The sequence below is a fragment of the Hemitrygon akajei genome, chromosome 2 (assembly GCF_048418815.1).
Source record: "Hemitrygon akajei chromosome 2, sHemAka1.3, whole genome shotgun sequence".
In the NCBI taxonomy this organism is placed as follows: domain Eukaryota; kingdom Metazoa; phylum Chordata; class Chondrichthyes; order Myliobatiformes; family Dasyatidae; genus Hemitrygon; species Hemitrygon akajei.
The window spans coordinates 18,493,734-18,512,482 of record NC_133125.1 but is presented as its reverse complement, the minus strand read 5'-3'; the positions used below and the strand labels follow the sequence as shown (position 1 = coordinate 18,512,482).

Here is an 18,749-nt window from a genome sequence, read left to right as displayed (position 1 = left end):
AAGTGTACATTTAAACCAATTATTTAGAAACAAAAATACAATTCATGAAAAAGATTGCTAGCAACTAGCATTGAAAGCTAGGATTTCAACGACATAGAGAATATACTACTGCACCTCATAAACTCAGCAACATATAAAGATGTGCAGAATATATCCTTTCCCAACAGAGACAGAAATACATTTGCAAATCATAAATATAAGAGATAAACATTTAAACGTACAAGCACTCTCAAATGTCACACCCACACAATTCTGGCATGAACATTCCAGGGGAGGGGAAAAGGCAAATATTCAGAAGGATTTTCTTTGGAGAAATAAAATGTATCTATCCTTGATCAATGTACTCTGAAAGGTAGCAGAGACAAACCATACAACCCAAAACTCTGACATTTCAGTTCCAAAGGTGAATACCATCAACGGACCTATTGTAAATAAAATCCACCTACAAGCAAATGTAAAAAAAAGGCACTATTTTGAAAAAGGACAGGAATCCTGTCCAATATTTACCCATCAAAGTAACATTTATTATCAGAGTACACACGTCCCCACATACAACCTTCAATCAACTCCAAATTAATAAATAATCTGATTCTTGTCATTATAATTTGTTATTTCAGTATATGAAAAAATGGATATGATATTTTCAATATCCCATCATTAGCTTTTTAAAGTACTCGCCAGTGAGAAAACACTGGGGAAAATCTATAGTCTGAAAGATCTGATATAAAGTCAAGCCTCTGTTCTCTAAATCCAATCAATAGCAAACATTAACACTTAATAAATCCGAATGAAAAATATTAATAAAAGCAGCGCTGATAAATCTGTAGGGGAATAAAGTCTGTATATTATAGAAAGCAGAATGTCATTTTTAAAGCACGAGTTTTATCCAGCATCCCAGTGGAATCCTGTAACAACACAACTGCAGCCGCTAGAAACATGAAGAAAAACAAACATAATCAACTGGTCAGGCTACTCTCGTGCATAGCTTTCATCAGAACGAGAAAATTTAAAAGTCAAACACTTATGTTATAAAGGAGGAGGAAAAGATTTAGAGAAGAATGAGAGAGTGTGGAGATATGATAGGATGAGGAACATAAGATTGAATGGTAAAACTGGAGGTATTGCCAGCTAAGAGAAGGTGAAGGCTTGCTGATCACATCTGATTCTGTCTGGATGGATAGGAGATAAAGCAGGAGACAAACAAAAAGAGGTTAAAAAATTGGAATACTTTTGCATTATTTAACCTCCCTGTTCTTGCTCAACTTTTATCAGTATTTTAATTTTCATTTTAATGAAAGACAATCAACCTGAATTATTAACTGTTTCTCTCTCAAAAAATTTTGCCTAACCTCCAGAATAGTTTCTGCATTTTCTACTATTATTTACCCTGTTTTCTTAGTTTAATACTCTTTCTTATTGGTTCATTCTGTAACATTTTGTCGTGGATCGAAAATATCTGCATATATGAAGTACTGGGCTTTGCCTTAAAATCATCAGACTATTTAAATAGAGAAAGAGCTTACAGTAATACCAGCAGCCTTGAAGCGCAGCATGAATAATCATGAGCACAATAAATTTTTTGTGAAATTAAACTGATCAGACGCATGACGTGTCTGCTGTGCAAACTAAAGAACGCCCACAGATATTCCTAATACAGCAGGCTTTTCCAACAGTTTCAAGGTCTTTGAATTATAAAGTGCAAAAGACAAAACTCAGGTTCAATGCTATGCTACGTACAATATCAAAAGGAATAGCAGATAATACACAATTTTAAAAATACATGAAGAACATTATACATGAAGAACATTAAACATGAAGTACTTACAGTAAAAAAAGACACATTCTCTTCAAAGGCAAGAGCATTTAAGTGTGAAAGAGAGGTTGCTGAGGGACTGTCAGCTCCTTTGAAATGTGTGAGTCATTGTACTGTGAACATCAGCATCAGACCTATATTCTCACTGACATCACCATCTCCAACTTTCCTGCAAGAGCAGCTATGGCAACCACATCGTGTAATGTAAAACTGAACCCTTTAATTGTTTTTACAACTTCCTAAAGCATCAGCCATTGAACTCCAATTGATTAAACAAAATTAATGCTGCCTCACTGACATGAAGGATCTGCTTCTGATAATTACAGAGCAGCAAATAAAGATGTACACTGGAAACAGGAACCCATTTATTCTGAAATATACATGAAGGGACCTCTTTATTAGGCACAGGTCTTCTGCTGCTGTAACCCATCATTTCAAGGTTTGATGTGTTGTGCGTTCAGAGATGCTCTTCTGCACACCATTGTTGCAATGCTTAGTTATTTGAGTAAGTGTCAGCTTGAACCATTCTGGTCGTTCGCCTTGGACGTCTCTCGTTATCAAGATGTTTTTGCTCACAGAACTGCTGCTCAATGGATGTTTCCTTTTCGTGTTTGTGTTTAGTTTTTTTTTTGTAAACTCTAGAGACTGCTGTGTGCGATAATCCCAGGAGATCAGTAGTTTCTGAGATACTCAAACCACCCTGTCTGGCACCAGCAAACATTCCACCAGTCAAGGTCACTTAGATTATATTTGTTTCCTATCCTATGTCTGAACAACAACTGAACCTCTTGACCATGTTGGCATGCTTTTATGCATTGAGTTGTTGTCACATGATTGGCTGATCAGATATTTGCATTAAGGTGTACAGGTGTACCTAATAAAGTGGCCACAAACATAGACAAAATAAAGCAGTCCCGAGATCAGGGTGTGGAAAAATAGGTTGATTATGATTGATCTTAAATTTCTGAAGGTACAGTAAATGTCATAATGGACTGAAGCCCCTGCATCAATAATAGTGATTAAAATGAATTAATATATTTGGTGAAATACAATAAATTTAAGTTATAGAGCAGAAGTTTTAAAGATACATGCTGTGTAGCTGTAGACTGTACTTTTAGAAAGCAAAGATTACACTGGTATTTCAGGACAGGTTAGTATGGAAATAAACAAGCAGAGACAAGGTGACGTGCAAAGATATCAAGTGGGTCTAACTCGTACAGTCACATCACCAGATAATTTCCTCACAATTTGTATTGTACACAAGCCAAAAAAAAACAAGCCCCTGCTTTCAGTTGTGAAGGGAAACAACGCTGTGACAAAATGATATTCAAAGAGCAGGAGAATTATATTGAAAAGCGGGAGTACAAGGCGGGAAATCAGAAAGCAATGCAAGGTCGCTTTTCAAGTGTTGAAGAGATGAATAAAGAGATTGGATTAAAGAATATCAAAAGGGGTAGTGAGAAAGAGGTTGTACTAGCTAAGCTAGGGATGGCCAGCTGTTAGGATGTTTTGTAAGACAGAATTTGAGGAGGACTATATGAACCAAACGCATGACTGAACAAACCCTCGCATCAGACAGTGTTAGAATTTGCAGAGGATACAGCTCAGTAAGTGAGCTGAGCCCCGAAGTTAAGCCTCGAGGAGACAATGTAATTGAAAATAATCGAATGTTACAACAGAAGAAAAAGAAAATAATATGAAGTAAACGAGAGCAATCACAAACATGAGAAAATCTGCAGATGCTGGAAATCCAGAGCAACACACACAAAATGCTGGAGGAACTCAGCAGGCCAGGCAGCGTCTATGGAAAAGAGTAAAAAGTCAATCAATGTTTTGGGGCGAGACCCTTTGACAGGGCTCTCCTCTCCTATCAGATTCCTCCTTCTCCAGCCCTTTACCTTTCCCGGGCATTGAACCTGGCTTCACCTATCACCTTCCAGCTATCCTCCTTCACCTCCCTCCCCAACTTGTTATTCCAGCATCTTCCCCCTTCCTTTCCAGTCCGGAAGAAGGGTCTCAGCCTGAAACGTCAACTGTTTATTCATTTCCATTGATGCTGCCCAGCCCGCTGAGTTCCTCCAGTATTTTCTATGTGTTGTTTTGGATTTTCAGCATCTGCAGATCTCCTCGTGTTTATAGTAAATGCTCTTTTGTTACTAGACATTTGAGGTAATTGATTTGACTTTCGGTTCCAAGTTCCAAACTAAGTGGTCTATATTATGAAATTCCCAACTTTGTTTTTAAAGATACTAAAACTAGGACTAGACTTTCTTTATTGACCCACTAAGAAACATTGCTGCAAAGTGAAATTTATTCACCTTAGATTTCTCAATTTTTAAACAGATTTTTTAAACCACACAAATGTTCTTTTGTGGACAAATTCACGCAAAATACCTGTAAATCAATTTCTAACGTGTTGAACAAAACACAAGTGGTAGGGAGGAAGATATTTATGAGGATACAGGAGGGGGTCACTTCCTTGAGAAAGACCACAGGAAATACCTCAGCTTCGCAGATCTATAAAAAAGTGAGGGCAAAAAATCCATTACAAGCAATTAAAAAAAACTTAAGGGACATCAAGATAAAGTTGTAACTATTAAAGGGGAAAAAGTACAGCAAGGGAAAGTGTTTGCTCTAAGGTAGGTGCAGGTGAAATTGTAACGGGAAGTCCAGTTGCAATGTGTAAATGACAGTTTCATTAGCGCGCACCTAGCAGCCAGTGACACTCTCACTGAAGCGCACCAGAGATTGGTTCTTGTTACCCAGCAACCATGAGACAAAGGTTGACTACCAAACTTCCCCTGCCCTTTGACCATATTTTTCATAGTTCTCAGGAAGTGCCTCTCAGTGAAGGCACAGATCAATGGTGCTCTCCACAGATCAAGTTTTTGTCGTGCTTATCAATACCTTGGTTAAAGTATTGTACATCTAGATGTACAGATTATATTAAATTCAGACATGAGCGCTGGAGATAAAAAAGCCAAGTTACCCATGTAAAACTTTGGCACATAAGATTCTGATAAATCCGGTACTCTGGAGATGTTGGTGGTGCAGCACTAGCCAATATACTTGCTATTCTGACCCAACACATTTTTTAAATTACTTCATTTGTTGTTACACAGTTACATAATAGGTTATCCAGTGCACCTGGTGCATTTCTAGGGAGCGCAGAAAATGAGCTCCAGTGAACCAGATGCCAACAAACATCTGGGATTTCCAAACAATCAGATGATCAGTTTTCTGTCAGTGCTGAATTCCAAGAACTCACTTTGGATCCAAGATTGAAGTATTCCTCAAAAGGCAGGAAACCGAGAGCGGTGGAGAAAAGGCACCCAATGGGTCTACACACACAAAATGCTGGAGAAACTCAGCAGTTCAGGCAGCATCTATGGAGAGGAATAAAGGAAGTCTCATGCTGAGACCCTTCATCGGGACCCTTACCCAGTGGGTTAAATTATGGAGAGAGATTGCCCAATAGGTTAAGTTATGCAGAAAGATTACCCAGTGGGTTAAATTATGCAGAAAGATTACCCAATGGGTTCGATAATGCAGGAAGATTACAAACTCACGTCACATTTCCTAAAATTTAGAAGGTTATGCGTTGACTTGACAGATTCTTGTCAACGGTGGTAATTAATGCCACATCAATTGTTAACATTGAACCTGAGACAGATGGAATTTTGTTCACTGAAGAGAGAAAGACAGACAAATTGAAATTAGTTTGCAGATCAGACTCAAAGACACTGAAAGACATCAGAGGCTCAAGAAATCTATGAAAGTCTCTGTCCGCAGATTATTAAAAATTAGTGAACAATTATTAAAATTAAATGGTAACATTATATTGACAACAAGAGGAGTGAGATTAAAAGACAGATTATGCACTAGTTGTACAGAGCATATGGTAACACTATCTGTGCTCAGTTCTAGAAACCATTAACTCGGGAAAGGCATACAGGTCTTGGCGAGATACTTTGCAGATTATTTAAAGTAATACCCATGAGTTTAAGAGTAAGTCTCCTATACAGACGATATTAGATTGGTTTGCTGTCACTTGAATCCAAGACTTGAGGATTGAGTGACCTTATCAAGATGTTTAGAGTAACATCTAGGATAGGTTAAAAAAAATTCTCTGGTGCAGAAACTGAACTAACAAGAGCACAACCTTAAGAGTACAGCCAGAACCGGCGGAAGTTAAATCACAAACCCTTCCTTTCCTGAAAAAGTAGGGGAAGCAAAACCTCTCCCCCAAAAGGGTGAGGGTCCAGTCAATAGAGATGCTGAATAATGAGCTGAGCAGGTTTTTTTGGACTGTCGGGGGCATGAAGGAAATGCGGGTTAATGGTATTGAGATACAAATCAGCTCAAAGGCTAAGTGAATGGCCTAGCAAGCTACAAGGGCCTGAGAACCAAATCCTATTTCTAGCAGATTTGCGCAGTCCTGATTGAACATCTAAAAGCAGACAGCATTGTGCTGCCAGCAAAGTAGCTTCAAATCACAACCTTCCTCTGTGAAAATTATCTTGCCACCAAGACACGTCGGTCAGAAATTTGAAATCATTTCAGATTATCATCCAGACCTTAAAAGATTAAAATAATACTGGAAGGTTGAAAATGATCAATTTACCATAATGCCTAAAAACCTAGAGTTGAAATCCATACCCTGATATCAGAACTTTATTTCCCTTCTCATTTTTGAAGGCTGCACTTCATGTACTGGCACTACATGGCAAGTTAATAGAGTGAAAGAGCAGCAAAGTTAAATGAAGTTTTGACTATTCAATGTGGGGGGGGGGGGGAAAATCATAGTTAATATACACCAGAATTCCAAACTGCAGTTCACAAAATTACTATAAAATAATGCTCTGTTTTATACACATAAGAGCTCTCTGATTATTATCAACTACACAAACACATTTTGCAGGATGTGTTCGGTCAGAGACATAGTGTGGCGAGCATTCGGACAATGAAAGCAGACGAGAGAGGCTTGCTTAGCTTAACTGCTGGTTTTCTGCCACAAGCACAGAAACAGACTGGGTGTTATAACCCAGGGACAGCACCCACTCAGTCACATACAGACCGGGGAGGTGATGACCACCCACCCCAGTTACAGCCAGGCTGACCCACAAACACACAGGCAAATAACTGTATAATCCAAGCTACAATACAACAATAAAAGTACTTGAACATTCCACCATAATCCCACGAAAGCATTTTAAGACAAGAACAATAAATAGCAATGGCTACTAGGAATGCTGGGGCGGGCTGTTGACCACGCGCCTCCCCCTCCTCGAGCGCTACAATATTAACAATTTGTTAGGAGGAACAGTTACAGATCAGGAGCATCCCACTTTTATTTTTAAATCTCGTAGTCAAAAAAAGCACATAGCATAAAAGCTGACAATATTTCCCACCCCCTCCGGTCTTCTCCTATCATTTTGCATTTCCCCCTCCCCCCACTACTTTCAAACCTCTTACTATCTTTCCTTTCAGTTAGTCCTGACGAAGGGTCTCGGCCCGAAACGTCGACAGTGCTTCTTTCTATAGATGCTGCCTGGCCTGCTGTGTTCCACCAGCATTTTGTGTGTGTTGTTGTTAATACTTACCACCTTATCCCTTCCAAATTTGGGTTATTTTAAAAGAGTATTAGAAAGGTATAGGTAATGACACAACTCAAGAAATCACTAAAAGAGCAGGAACAAAAATTAAATTGGGTTCAGAACTAAAATCCTAACAGCAAATTATTCTTCAAGCCAAGGGAAATTCCCTCGTGCTTATGTGTGTGTAGGTAAAATACTTTAAAATGCTTTGTGTGGGTGGTAATGGACTTTAAAAGGGAGCAAAGTTTTATTGAAGGATTTGTGTATACATTAAAATATGTAATATAGGAAAACATTCTTTGAAATGCTTTACAAGCTGAAAGTACTCAGGCTGTCAGAACGTGTTCCAGAAAAATGTCAGCAGATGATAATCCTATCCTGTAAAAATGGCTTAAGGATATCATTGGTCAGCTTAAAGAGAATGTAGGGAATAGGCTTCTGACTTGCAGTCAAAAACAAGATAGAAAAGGGTAATGCTTTTCTGCAAGCACCTAGCCTCAACGAGAAGGCAGAGTGGTAGGCACAAAATTGCCACTTGCTACCACAATGCTCCATATTATAAGATAATAAGACGTAGGAACAGAACTAGACTATTTGGGTCCATCAAGTCTGCTCCACCATTTCACCATGGCTTATCCAATTTTCCACTCAGCCCTAATCTTCTGCCTTCTCCTCTTAATCCTTCATGCTCTGACCAATCAAGAATCTATCTACCTCTGCCTTAAATATAAAGTCTTGCCCCGCCCCCCACTGCTGCTGTAGCAAAGAATTCTACAGATTCTCCACTCTGTCTAAAAAAAATTCCTCCCCCTTTGCCATTCTAAATGGACACCCTTCTATTCCGAGGCTGTGTCCTCTGGTCTTAGACTCTCCCACTAGAGGAAACACTCTCCCCACATCCACAGGTTTAAATGAGGTCACCCCTCATTCTTCTGAATTCTAGTGAATATAACTGTTATCTTGCCTTCTTCATAGCTACATTGCTATGTTGAATCCAGGTTAGATTCTCAGAGATATTGACACTCAGGAACTTGAAATTGCTCACTCTCTCCACCTCTGATCCCTCTATGGTGTGCGTTTCCTCATCTTACCCTTTCTGAAGGCTACAATCAGTTCTTTGGTCATATTGATGTTCAGTGCAAGTTTGTTGCTGCAACACCACTAAACCAGCCGATTTATCTTGCTCCTGTACATCCTTTCATCACCATCTGGAACTCTGCCAACAATGGTTGTATTGTCAGGAAACTTACAGATGGCATTTGAGCTGTGCCTATCCACAGGGATGGGTGTAGAGGGAGTAGAACAGTGGGATAAGCACACATCCCCAAGGAGTGCCAGGGTTGATTGTAAGCGAGGTGGAGGTGTTGTTTCTGATTCATACCGATTCTGGTCTACCAGTTAGGAAGTCGAGGATCCATTTACAGATGGAGGTAGAGAGGTCCATGTTCTGGAGCTTTTTGATCGGAACTGTATGAATGATTGTGGCAAATGCTGAACTAGATTCAATAAAAGCATCCTGATATGGGTATTTGTATCGTCCAGGTGATTAAAGGCCGTGAGAAGAGCCAGTGAGATCACAGCTGTAGACCTATTGTGGCAATAGGCAAAGGCAGTGGGTCAGGCCCTTATTGAGGCAGGAGTTGATTCTAGCCATAACCATCCTCTCAAAGCACTTCACTGTTGAACTGAGTGCTACTGAACGATAGTCATTAAAGCAGCTCAGCCTGCTCTTCTTGGGCAGTGGTATAATTATTGCCCTTTTGCAACAGGTGGGAACTTCCAACTGTAGCAGTGAGTGATTGAAAATGTGTTTGAACAACCCCGCCAGCTGGTTGACGCAAGTCTTCAGAGCCTTACTAGGTACTCCATTGGGGCCTGTCACCTAATGAGGGTTCACCCTCTTGAAAGACAGCCTGACGTCAGCCTCTGAGACAGATCACAGTCACTGGGCGCTGCAGGGATCCGCATTGCTGTAGTTTTATTATCCCTTTCAAAGCGAGCATAAAAGGTGTTGAACTCGTCTGGGAGTGAAGCTTCACTACCATTCATGGTGTGAGGCTTCGCTTCGTGGGAAGTAATGATTTGCAAACCATATCAGAATTGGCGTACATCCAATTTTGCCTCTAGCCTCATTCGTAATTGTTCCTTAGCTCTTGAAATAACCTCACGCAAGTTGTAGCTGATTTTCTTGCACAGACCCGGGTTGCCAGACTTGAATGCCACAGATCTAGCCCTCAGCAGACTATAAACCTCCTGGTTCATCCACGGCTTTTGATTTGGGTATGTACAGCAAGCTTGCCTAGGCACACACTCATCCACACAGGTTTTAACTAAGTCAGCTGTGGCTTAATCATTCTGACTCGAAGATGAATCCCTGAATACAGTCCAGTCCACAGACTCAAAGCAGTCCTGTAAGCACTCTCATGCCTCCCTGGTCCATATATTCTTGGTCCTTACTACTGATGCTGCAGTCTTCAGTCTCTGCCTATCACTCAGGGAATAGAAATACAGCCAGGTGATCAGATTTCCCAAAGTGTGGGCGTGAGATAGCACAGTGAGCTCTCTTGATGGTGTAACAGTGGTCCAATGTGTTGGTTCCTCTGGTACTACAAGTAATTTGTTGATAATAATTATTTCGAGACTTTAATAATATTTACAGATTTAATTATACAGAGAATTACTCTGCAGCCCCCTCCAATTTCTCTAGAGCATCAGTAAGAAGGAAACGAACAGCCATTAAATACCCATGTTTTGCAGCAACAAATCAGCTATAGCTTAACAGGATAGAATCTTAACCTTAACTTCCTAACTCCATGAAGCCAAATGAAATTTTTATGAGATATTCAAAGAGAATTTCTGCACAACTCTGCTTTAAGTCTTTAAATAACCCAGAAGTGATTAGTAGTGCAACAATCAAGTTGAGTCTAGTGTTCTCCCAAGGCATCATTTCCTGAATGGAGCACATCTGTATGCAACTTAGTTTAACATGGAGAGGCCAATGCACAGGCAGCCACCGTACGTTCCAGTGGCATAGAATGCAAAATGACTGGGGACCCTTCACTACAGCAGCCTTCCTCCATCTTCACTACCATTCTGCTATGTCATCATCTTCCGCCAGCTCCACCGTTGAGGTCCTGGTTAGATCACTCCTTTCCCTTGTCCATACCAGGAGCTGAACTCCAGACAGCATCACTGTTGGGATCTCAGGAACTCACAGGCCTCTCCACCACAAGGTGACACTCGTCGGATAAGAGCTGATTAGGTCCTTTTGATTGCACAAATGAGATGAGATTTGCTTCAGCTAAGCATTCAGCCCTCCTCTCCCCCCCCCACCCCCCAATGCAGGGAGGAGTACCATTCCAACTTGACAATGCTGGATTTATTCAGGTTTGCAGGCCAAATAAATGTCATAATGCACACCATACTCCATATCCTTTGCTGCTTGCACTGTTACTGTTGATAACATTACTGTCAAAACAAGACACACCAACGTAAGCCATTGCACTGCACTAGCAAAATTCCAATGAAATGTGTACTTAGATATCCAAATAAAGTCAAAGTCAAGTTCATCGCCATATGCAAAATTGCTACGGGAAAGATGCAAACAAGGTTGAAAGAGTACAGAAAAAAAATTACAAGGATATTGCTGGATATGGAAGACCTGAGTTTATAAGGAAAGATTGAAAAGTTTGGGACTGCATTGTTTAGAATGTAGAAGATTGAGAGGAGATTGGATAGAGGTATAGATAGGGTAAATGCAAGCAGGCTTTTTCCACTGAGATTGGGTGAGACTACAACTTGAGGTCATGGCTTAAGGGTGAAAGATTAAGTGGAACAAGAGGAGAAACTTCTTCACTCAGAGGGTCGTTGTGGAATGAGCTGCCAGCACGAGTGATGCATGCCAGCTCAACAGGTAAATGGATAGTAGGGGTATGGAGAGCTACAGTCCCGGTGCACGTTGATGAGAGTAGGCATTTTAAATAGTGTTGGCATGGTCTAGATGGGCTGAAAGGCCTGTTTTGTGCTGTACTTCTGTATGACTTTATTTGTAAGCACAGGTGCAATGAAAAACTTACTGATAGCAGCATCCCAGGCACATAGCATCAGACCAATAATATTCACAACTAAAAAATTAAACAAATTTTACAGTTTTTACTAAAAACAACACAATTGGAACAAAAAGATCATTCCATTGTAATACAAAGTGGCCATTCTGCTGTTATACTAAGGTAGTGATTAGAATTGCGCTGGTTGCTTCAACAGCCCAATGGTTGGAGGTTAAGTAACTGTTCTTGAATCTGACAGTGTGGGTCTTCCTCATCAGTGGTAGCTGTAAGAAGATGGCGTGATCTGGTTGATGGAGATCTTTGATGATCCTCATGTAGATTCTACACTGGCATACCTTCCTTGTCATTGCATCATTGTACCAGCCTCAGGACAAAACACCCAATTTGTTAACTAATGATACTATGCAAGTATGTTAATCATTTCTGATTAATCTGCAAATGAAACCATTTTTAAATCATACAAATGACAGAGACTTTGAAAAATCCAAAGAGAGCCATTACATTAAATGCCTGTTTAGATTTTATTTCTAATTTGAAATTAGAAAAAGGTGAGATTCAATTGAAAAGCATAGACTTGAAAAAATTATATTCATAGAAAAAGTTAAATTCATAGATTGCGTCTGAATTGATATTTTGTTCCAATTTATGAAAGGATCAAGGTCACAAATTTTACCCTGTACAGGTCTAAGTTCAGACTTCAGGTCACGACATCATTCTTTCTTCCAAATCATTCCAACCCCTTGGAACAGATTTCTGATGATGGCTTCACCTATGAATTTTCATCCAGTTTCATTTAGACTCATTTTAATCTGGAGCCAAGATCACCTCTTGAAGAAGGTTGGAGCTATACCGAATTATCAGAACAGATCTCTTAAAATAAATTTCCATCATTTTAGGCAATGGTGGTCAAAAAGTTCCTATTTTTTCCCCACATGATTTAGTTATTTTTACTATTTTCTTGATGATTTGGGAGATGATCACTGGACATATCTTGTGATAAACAAGGAGAGGGCCTTTTCCAGTCTCTAGTTGTGTTTATAATCAATCATTATGTAGCATAGCACCACAGTTTCTGTCAAATATTTCAAATCAAGTTGATAAGTACAGTGTGTGAAAACATGCTAGTCAATTATTTCCAAACACCTGTCTGAGCAATGGCAAAGGTCAAAGAGAAATCTCCCGGAGTTTATTTCCTTAAAATGGCCTTGGGCATTTGCCTCCTATAATTATCCTGAGCACAATACATTCTTAAAATCAGTTGGAGTAGAAGCATAAAATGTCATAACTGCCCGAAACTTGTTGGCCTGTCAGCACATTGAGATGTCCACATGCTGGTGGACGCGCCTAAGCTTGAAGAGGAAGGACCACAGTACAGGGCAGTGATTCCCAATGGGGGCAGTTACATGTCCAAAGGGGGTGTTAGGGGAAATAGAAGTCATCAGCAGGTATCCAAGATTCTAGCAGGTGGGGGTGATAAACAACACTCTAACTTGAGGAATACGGGGATGCACCAAAGCTTGATGGGAAAGGACCACAGTATCCGGTTATTCTGCTCCTGGAGAGGAAGGAGCCAAACTGGGAGAGGAAGTCCCTCAAGCAGTGTACCATCTGAGAGGGTCAGATGTGTGGCAAAAATCCTCCTGGTTTTAAGTAATAAAAGTATTGACTCTGAATGCAAGAATAAAAAGACATTCTTTTTAAAAATTCTGCATAAAGTTTATTTGGTTTAAAAAAAATTGGTTTTCACTGGAGTTTAGAAGACTGAATGGTTTTGTTGAAAATAATGGCATTCCAATAGCACTTGAAACGCTGGAAGAAGGGAAAAATGTTCCTGTACTATTTGAGTTGAGGGTTTACAGCTCACATTAGGGGAAAAAACACAGAGGAGAAATTTCCTTACTCATGCTATAAACTATGTGCCATTAGAATGTGAAGGCTGAACTGCTGAATATATTTAAGTAGACTGACAGATTTGTAAACACAAAAGACATGCGTGCGTATGGGATTCTGGTCCTGAGACAGATGATTATACTGATTGGCAAAGCAAGTTCTAAGGGCCAAATGCCTACTCCTCCTATTTTGCTAGTTTTGTAGGTTTCACGGCATCTCATGTTATTTTTTACTATGCGGCACATTTATCAAGCAATAACCTCGGTGCAATCAACAGCAAAACAAATCTTAAACAAAAGAGCTGACAGAATTCCATACCATATGCTCAAATTACCTTCCATTCCATGACGAATTCTCTCCAATTTGTTTTATTATGCACCTGGAGAAAATAGTCTGGAAATCACAGTTTGCTTTTCTTCATCATGGATTAAAAAAGCAAAACTGCTTTACAATACCCCATTTAATGGCAGAAATTCCCAGACCTCGACATTAAAAGAACTGAAAACACATGGACGCATTTTCTGAAGCTCTGAATGCTAATTTACCCAGGTGGATCACAAATTGCTGGCTCACAAATGACAGGAACGCCACAAGCCACTCTATGTCAGATAGACAAGCTTCGATCTAAAGCAACATTATGCCCCGTTTCCAGGCAACCATTACAGAGAATCTACAGGCTGCAAAAATTCACATGGTTGACTTAACAGACACATACAAGATATGCCGATTCGAATGCCTTTCATGGGAATAAAACTACATACAATCCTTTTTTTTTATCCTAGTGGGAATCCAAAAGTTAGCTATTTCTCAACCCTGAACAATTGAAACTGATAATCATATTTTATATACATCAGCCCTTTAAACAGTCCTGTGCAAGTAAATTTCAAGTATGTCAGTCAGCGGGAAGGAAACTTGAGCTTAGTGCAGAAACATCTGCTGTTTTGTCAAATGAATGCTTGTTTCAGTCCACTGTCAATCATTCTCATGCTAACATAGACGGGAACTTTTCCTCTGCAGACATACGGAACTGAGTGTCCACTAATTCTAAGCACCTGCTTTAATCTGAATAAAAAAGCACCAGCATTTGGACATAGTTACACGCAACTTTAAAGTCAAAACATTTAAATGTGCATGTGGAAAATTCACTGTTTTTCTATAAAAAAAAGTAGTCCTGGTGTATCCAATTCATGCAACAAACACTGACATACAGCAGATATACTTTGTACTTCCCATTCTCACATTTTCCTTTCATTCTGCTCCTTTACACCTCATCCTCCTCCCACCCCACCTACTTCACCAACGCTTCCCTTCATACCAATCGCTAATCCTCCCCCCTCCTTCTATGAGCCTCACTTTCCCACTCACCTCCCTCCCACCTACCCCTCTCTGTTTCTCTGCCCTCCTTGACACTGGTCCGCCCGTATTTCCCCTGAATTAAATCCTCCTGTCCCCCTGCTCTCTCCTCTCCCACCCTTCCATCCACGCCAGCTCCCCCTTTATCCTTCCCTTCCCCAAATCCCACAATCTGCCCTCCTCCTCCACTTCTTTAACCTCTTACTCCTGCTCTTCCCTCATCTTTCCCTCTACCTCTTCTCCCTCACCACTGCCAACTACCTCCACCCTTACTCCTCCCCTTCACATCCCTACCTTTACCCTCCAATTTACCATCCTCCTATTCAGCCATTCTCATCCATTTTTCCCTACTCCTCTCCACCCACTGGACCCCTGACATTGCTTCAACAGACTCTTCCTCCTCCGCTTCCTCGATATCCTCCCTAACCATCATCTTCCTGACACCTCCTCCCGACTCTTCCTATTCTCCGCGATACCTCTTCCTGTTTCCCTCTCTCTCCTCGCCTTCCAACTTCTCTCCGCTTCCTTCCTTTCCTCCCTCAGTCAGGTTTCCATTCACACTGGTTGAGGACCGCTCCCAGGAAGTTACAAGTTTTGACATGAACCCCAACGATGCTGCTGGACCATTATCAAACTCAAACTCGTTTTTATTCAGCTGCTCCACCACCCGGACCCTCCGACCCAGACGCTTTCGTTTCCCACCACAAGGGTTTGTGGTCGGGAAATAACGGCCAGTGTTCAGCGCACATACAAATTATTCAGACTCACCACCACATCCACTCTCAGTTTCCCCTGGCGAAACCCTGCGACCGCGGGCGGGGCGGTGCGGGCTGACATGCGGGGATTGGCAGAGGGGAAGTAGTAGGGGGCGGAACTGGGCGGAATGACGTGCGGGGATTGGCAGAGGGGAAGTAGTAGGGGGCGGGACTGGGAGGAATGACGTGCGGGGATTGGCAGAGGGGAAGGAGTAGGGGGCGGGGCGGAGAGGATTGACGTTCGGGGACTGGCAGAGGTGGAGCTGGGTGCGGAATGACGTGTGGCGATTGGCAGAGGGGAAGTTGTGGGGAGGCGGGACAGGGCGTTTGACGTGCGGGGATTGGCAGAGGGGAAGTTATGGGGGCGGGACAAGGCGTTTAGCGTGCGGGGATTGGCAGAGGGGAAGTGCTGGGGGTTGGGGTAGGGCGGGGTTTCTGACACCAGACGTGACGTGATTGAGAGCACGAGCAACGTGACGCTGGGTATGGGCGGGAATTAGTGACACCGGGAAAGCCGAAGCAACAGGAGGGGCGGGGCCGGGACCGAGTGACGCGACATAGCGGGCGGGGTCTTGTGACGCAGTGAAACCCAGAGCAAGGGAAGGGTGGAGCTGGCAACAAGTGACGGCAGAGAGGGGGCGGAGAGTGGTGACGTGCGGGGCGGGGACTAGTGACGTGCGGGGGAGACCCGGCCCGAGCGAAGAGGGAGGTAAATCCGCTGTTTCCCGCTTTCCGGCTGTGCCGAAGGACGGAGAATACAGTATTTTGAATGTCAAAGGTTTAAATGGGCGGATTGAGGATGTTATTCTAAAGTTATCCGGAACGGGGATACTGCTTGGTAATTTTGAAACAAGAGGGCGAAATACTGCTGTTCAATACATTCAACGCTTCAAAGCTCATTTATTATCAAAGAATGTATAAGTTATACACCTTGAATCTTCTCTGCTTACAGGCAGCCACAAGGAGACCCGAATAACCCAATTAAAAAGGCCAAAAACCACTGCGCAGAGAGAAAAAAAAACTATCGTGTAAACAAAAGAAGCAAGCCAAAGGCAATCCCGAACCAGACTGACCACTTCACACAAAGAGAAACCAGTTCTTAGCTTGTATTTTTTCTTCATGTGGTATTATTCTATCATCCAAGAGGGCCACAACCATGTGATAGGTTTTGGAGGCTTGCGTGCCTCAGCGACCCTGAGAGATATGTGGCTTTATGCTTTGGCTCTTGGTAGAATCACCCATGCCAAACAGGTCAAAGGGCAGAGGACAGATGAAGAGTGATCCAGCAGTCCTCCAAGTTCAGGGGTTCACTTCAGGCTAACAACCCTGACTGGTGAAAAAAAATGCAATGGAAACACCAATCGCTGTGTGTGATGGTATGGAGAGACAGAGATTGGAGGACCTTCAGTGCCACCCTAAATGCCAGCTGCATAACTGGCAAATGAAAATGAATGTTCTCTGCCATTTTAATACCTCTGGTTATGACGTGGTGAGGCATCTTTAATGATGGCAGAGTCCAGTGGGTGACCGCTAAAGCACACACAACTATATTCAGAATACATGTCATATGATTGTCCATTTCAGCTTCTTAAAAATAACTTCAGCCAATATGTTTCGCCTCGTGTGATAACAAAATGGAGAACATTCAGCCGTAGTTCTAACTGTGCCTGATTAGCCAACATGCTTCTTAAAACACAAACACCACTGTTACAGCAAAATTCCGACAAAAAGTAGTGGATAAGGCCCAGTCCACTGCAGTTAAAGCCCTCCCCATCACTGAGCACATCCACAGAGCCCAGTCACAGGAAAGCAACATCCATCATCAGGGACCCCCAGCAGCCACACCATGCTCTCTACTTGCTGTTCACAGGAAGAAGGTACAGGAGTCTCAGGACTCACACCACCAGGTTCAGGAACAGTCATTACCCCTCACCCATCAGCCTCTTGAACCACAGGGGATAAGTTCACTTAACTTCGCTTGTGCCATCACTGAACTCTTCCCACAACACAGGGACTTTCAAGGACTCTTCATTTCATGTTCTCAATATTTATTGTTTATTATTATTATTTTCCTTTGTAGTTGTATACTTTGTTGTCTTTTCCACATTGGTTGTTTGTCCTTCCTGTTGGGTGTTGTCTTTCATTGATTCTGTTGTGTTACTTGCATTTACTGTGTATGCCTGTAAGAAAATGAATCTCGCGGTTGAATATGATGACATATATGTACTTTGATAATAAGTTTACTTTTTGAATGTTTTTTTTGAACAAGTACTTAACCAACAAGATGAATACTGCCCACGTACATTCTGTACAAAAAGTGAAACAAATTGAATCTGGATAATTATTACCTAATCTATATGTCAATTATGGGTGATGGAGTGAAGGTACATCTCTACCAAAGGAGGTGTAAAAAAGTCTACCTCAACATCATTTTCCTGTACCATCCCTATATTCGTAATGCCTCAAAATCTATCAGCGTCATTGACTGAACCTGAACAGCCCAACATATTAGAAGATTTTAAAAATTTATCATCCACTAAGCAAATAATTCATCTCTATCTGAACTGGTCAGCACATTCCATTCGAACTGTTGCCTGTGAGCCTGATACTGTTACCTTGCTGGTGCCCCGATCCACAGAGAACCTACAGGTAGCCTCTGCTGAGTTTCAGTTATCAGATATCGAAGGGGTGAAGATATGTAAACTGCTTTGAGCAGCAGGGAAGGAGGCAACAAGCAAATGAACGACAAGGCTGCATTTTAAAGACTGGTTGATACTGAGAGGACAATTGAATTGACTTTATTACTTTCATCCTTCATATACAGTACATAAGGAGTAAAAATCTTTACGTCTCCATCTAAATGTGCAATTTATAGTAATTTATAATAACTAGTATGTACAACAGGACAGTCAATATAACATAGAAATACAGTGGTGTCAGCATGAGTTATGCAGTCTGATGGCCTGGTGGAAGAAGCTGTCCCAGAGCCTGTTGGTCCTGGCTTTTATGCTGCGGTACTGTAGCACCTGGAACAGTTTGTGGTTGGGGTGACTTGGGTCCCCAATGATCCTTCGGGCCCTTTTTACACACCTGTCTTTGTAAACGTCCTGAATAGTGAGAAGTTCACATCTACAGATGTGCTGGGCTGTCTGCACCACTCTCTGCAGAGTCCTGCGATTGAGGGAGGTACAGTATCCAAGAAGAGAATGTGATCAAATTTCTGGAACGTCTTATTGCCTTCTCTGCGAGGTCTTGTAGATAGCCAGTTAGGGAT

The 18,749-nt window shown here is 41.6% G+C and overlaps 1 protein-coding gene and 1 long non-coding RNA gene across 7 annotated transcripts in view; one reads left to right on the top strand and one right to left on the bottom strand.

Annotated features, from left to right (window-relative positions):
* pam (peptidylglycine alpha-amidating monooxygenase) overlaps window positions 1-15,592 on the bottom strand; it is a 163,907-nt gene extending 148,315 nt beyond the window's left edge. For 4 of the 5 annotated variants that reach the window (XM_073067895.1, XM_073067932.1, XM_073067924.1 and 1 more), the window contains exon 1: window positions 15,489-15,592. The gene's annotated coding sequence lies outside the window, so the exon portion shown is untranslated. Of the gene's footprint in view, window positions 1-1,825; window positions 1,933-15,488 lie in introns of those variants that run through there. The other variant, XM_073067906.1, reaches the window with a different exon arrangement.
* Window positions 15,593-16,114: 522 nt separating this feature from the next.
* LOC140739512 (uncharacterized) lies at window positions 16,115-18,330 on the top strand. 2 transcript variants are annotated; one of them, XR_012101662.1, is made up of 2 exons: window positions 16,115-16,184; window positions 16,428-18,330. It is a non-coding gene; the product is annotated as an uncharacterized lncRNA (long non-coding RNA). The 2 variants fall into 2 exon arrangements; XR_012101661.1 differs by having other exon boundaries at window positions 16,146-16,313.
* The last annotated feature ends 419 nt before the right edge of the window (window positions 18,331-18,749 follow it).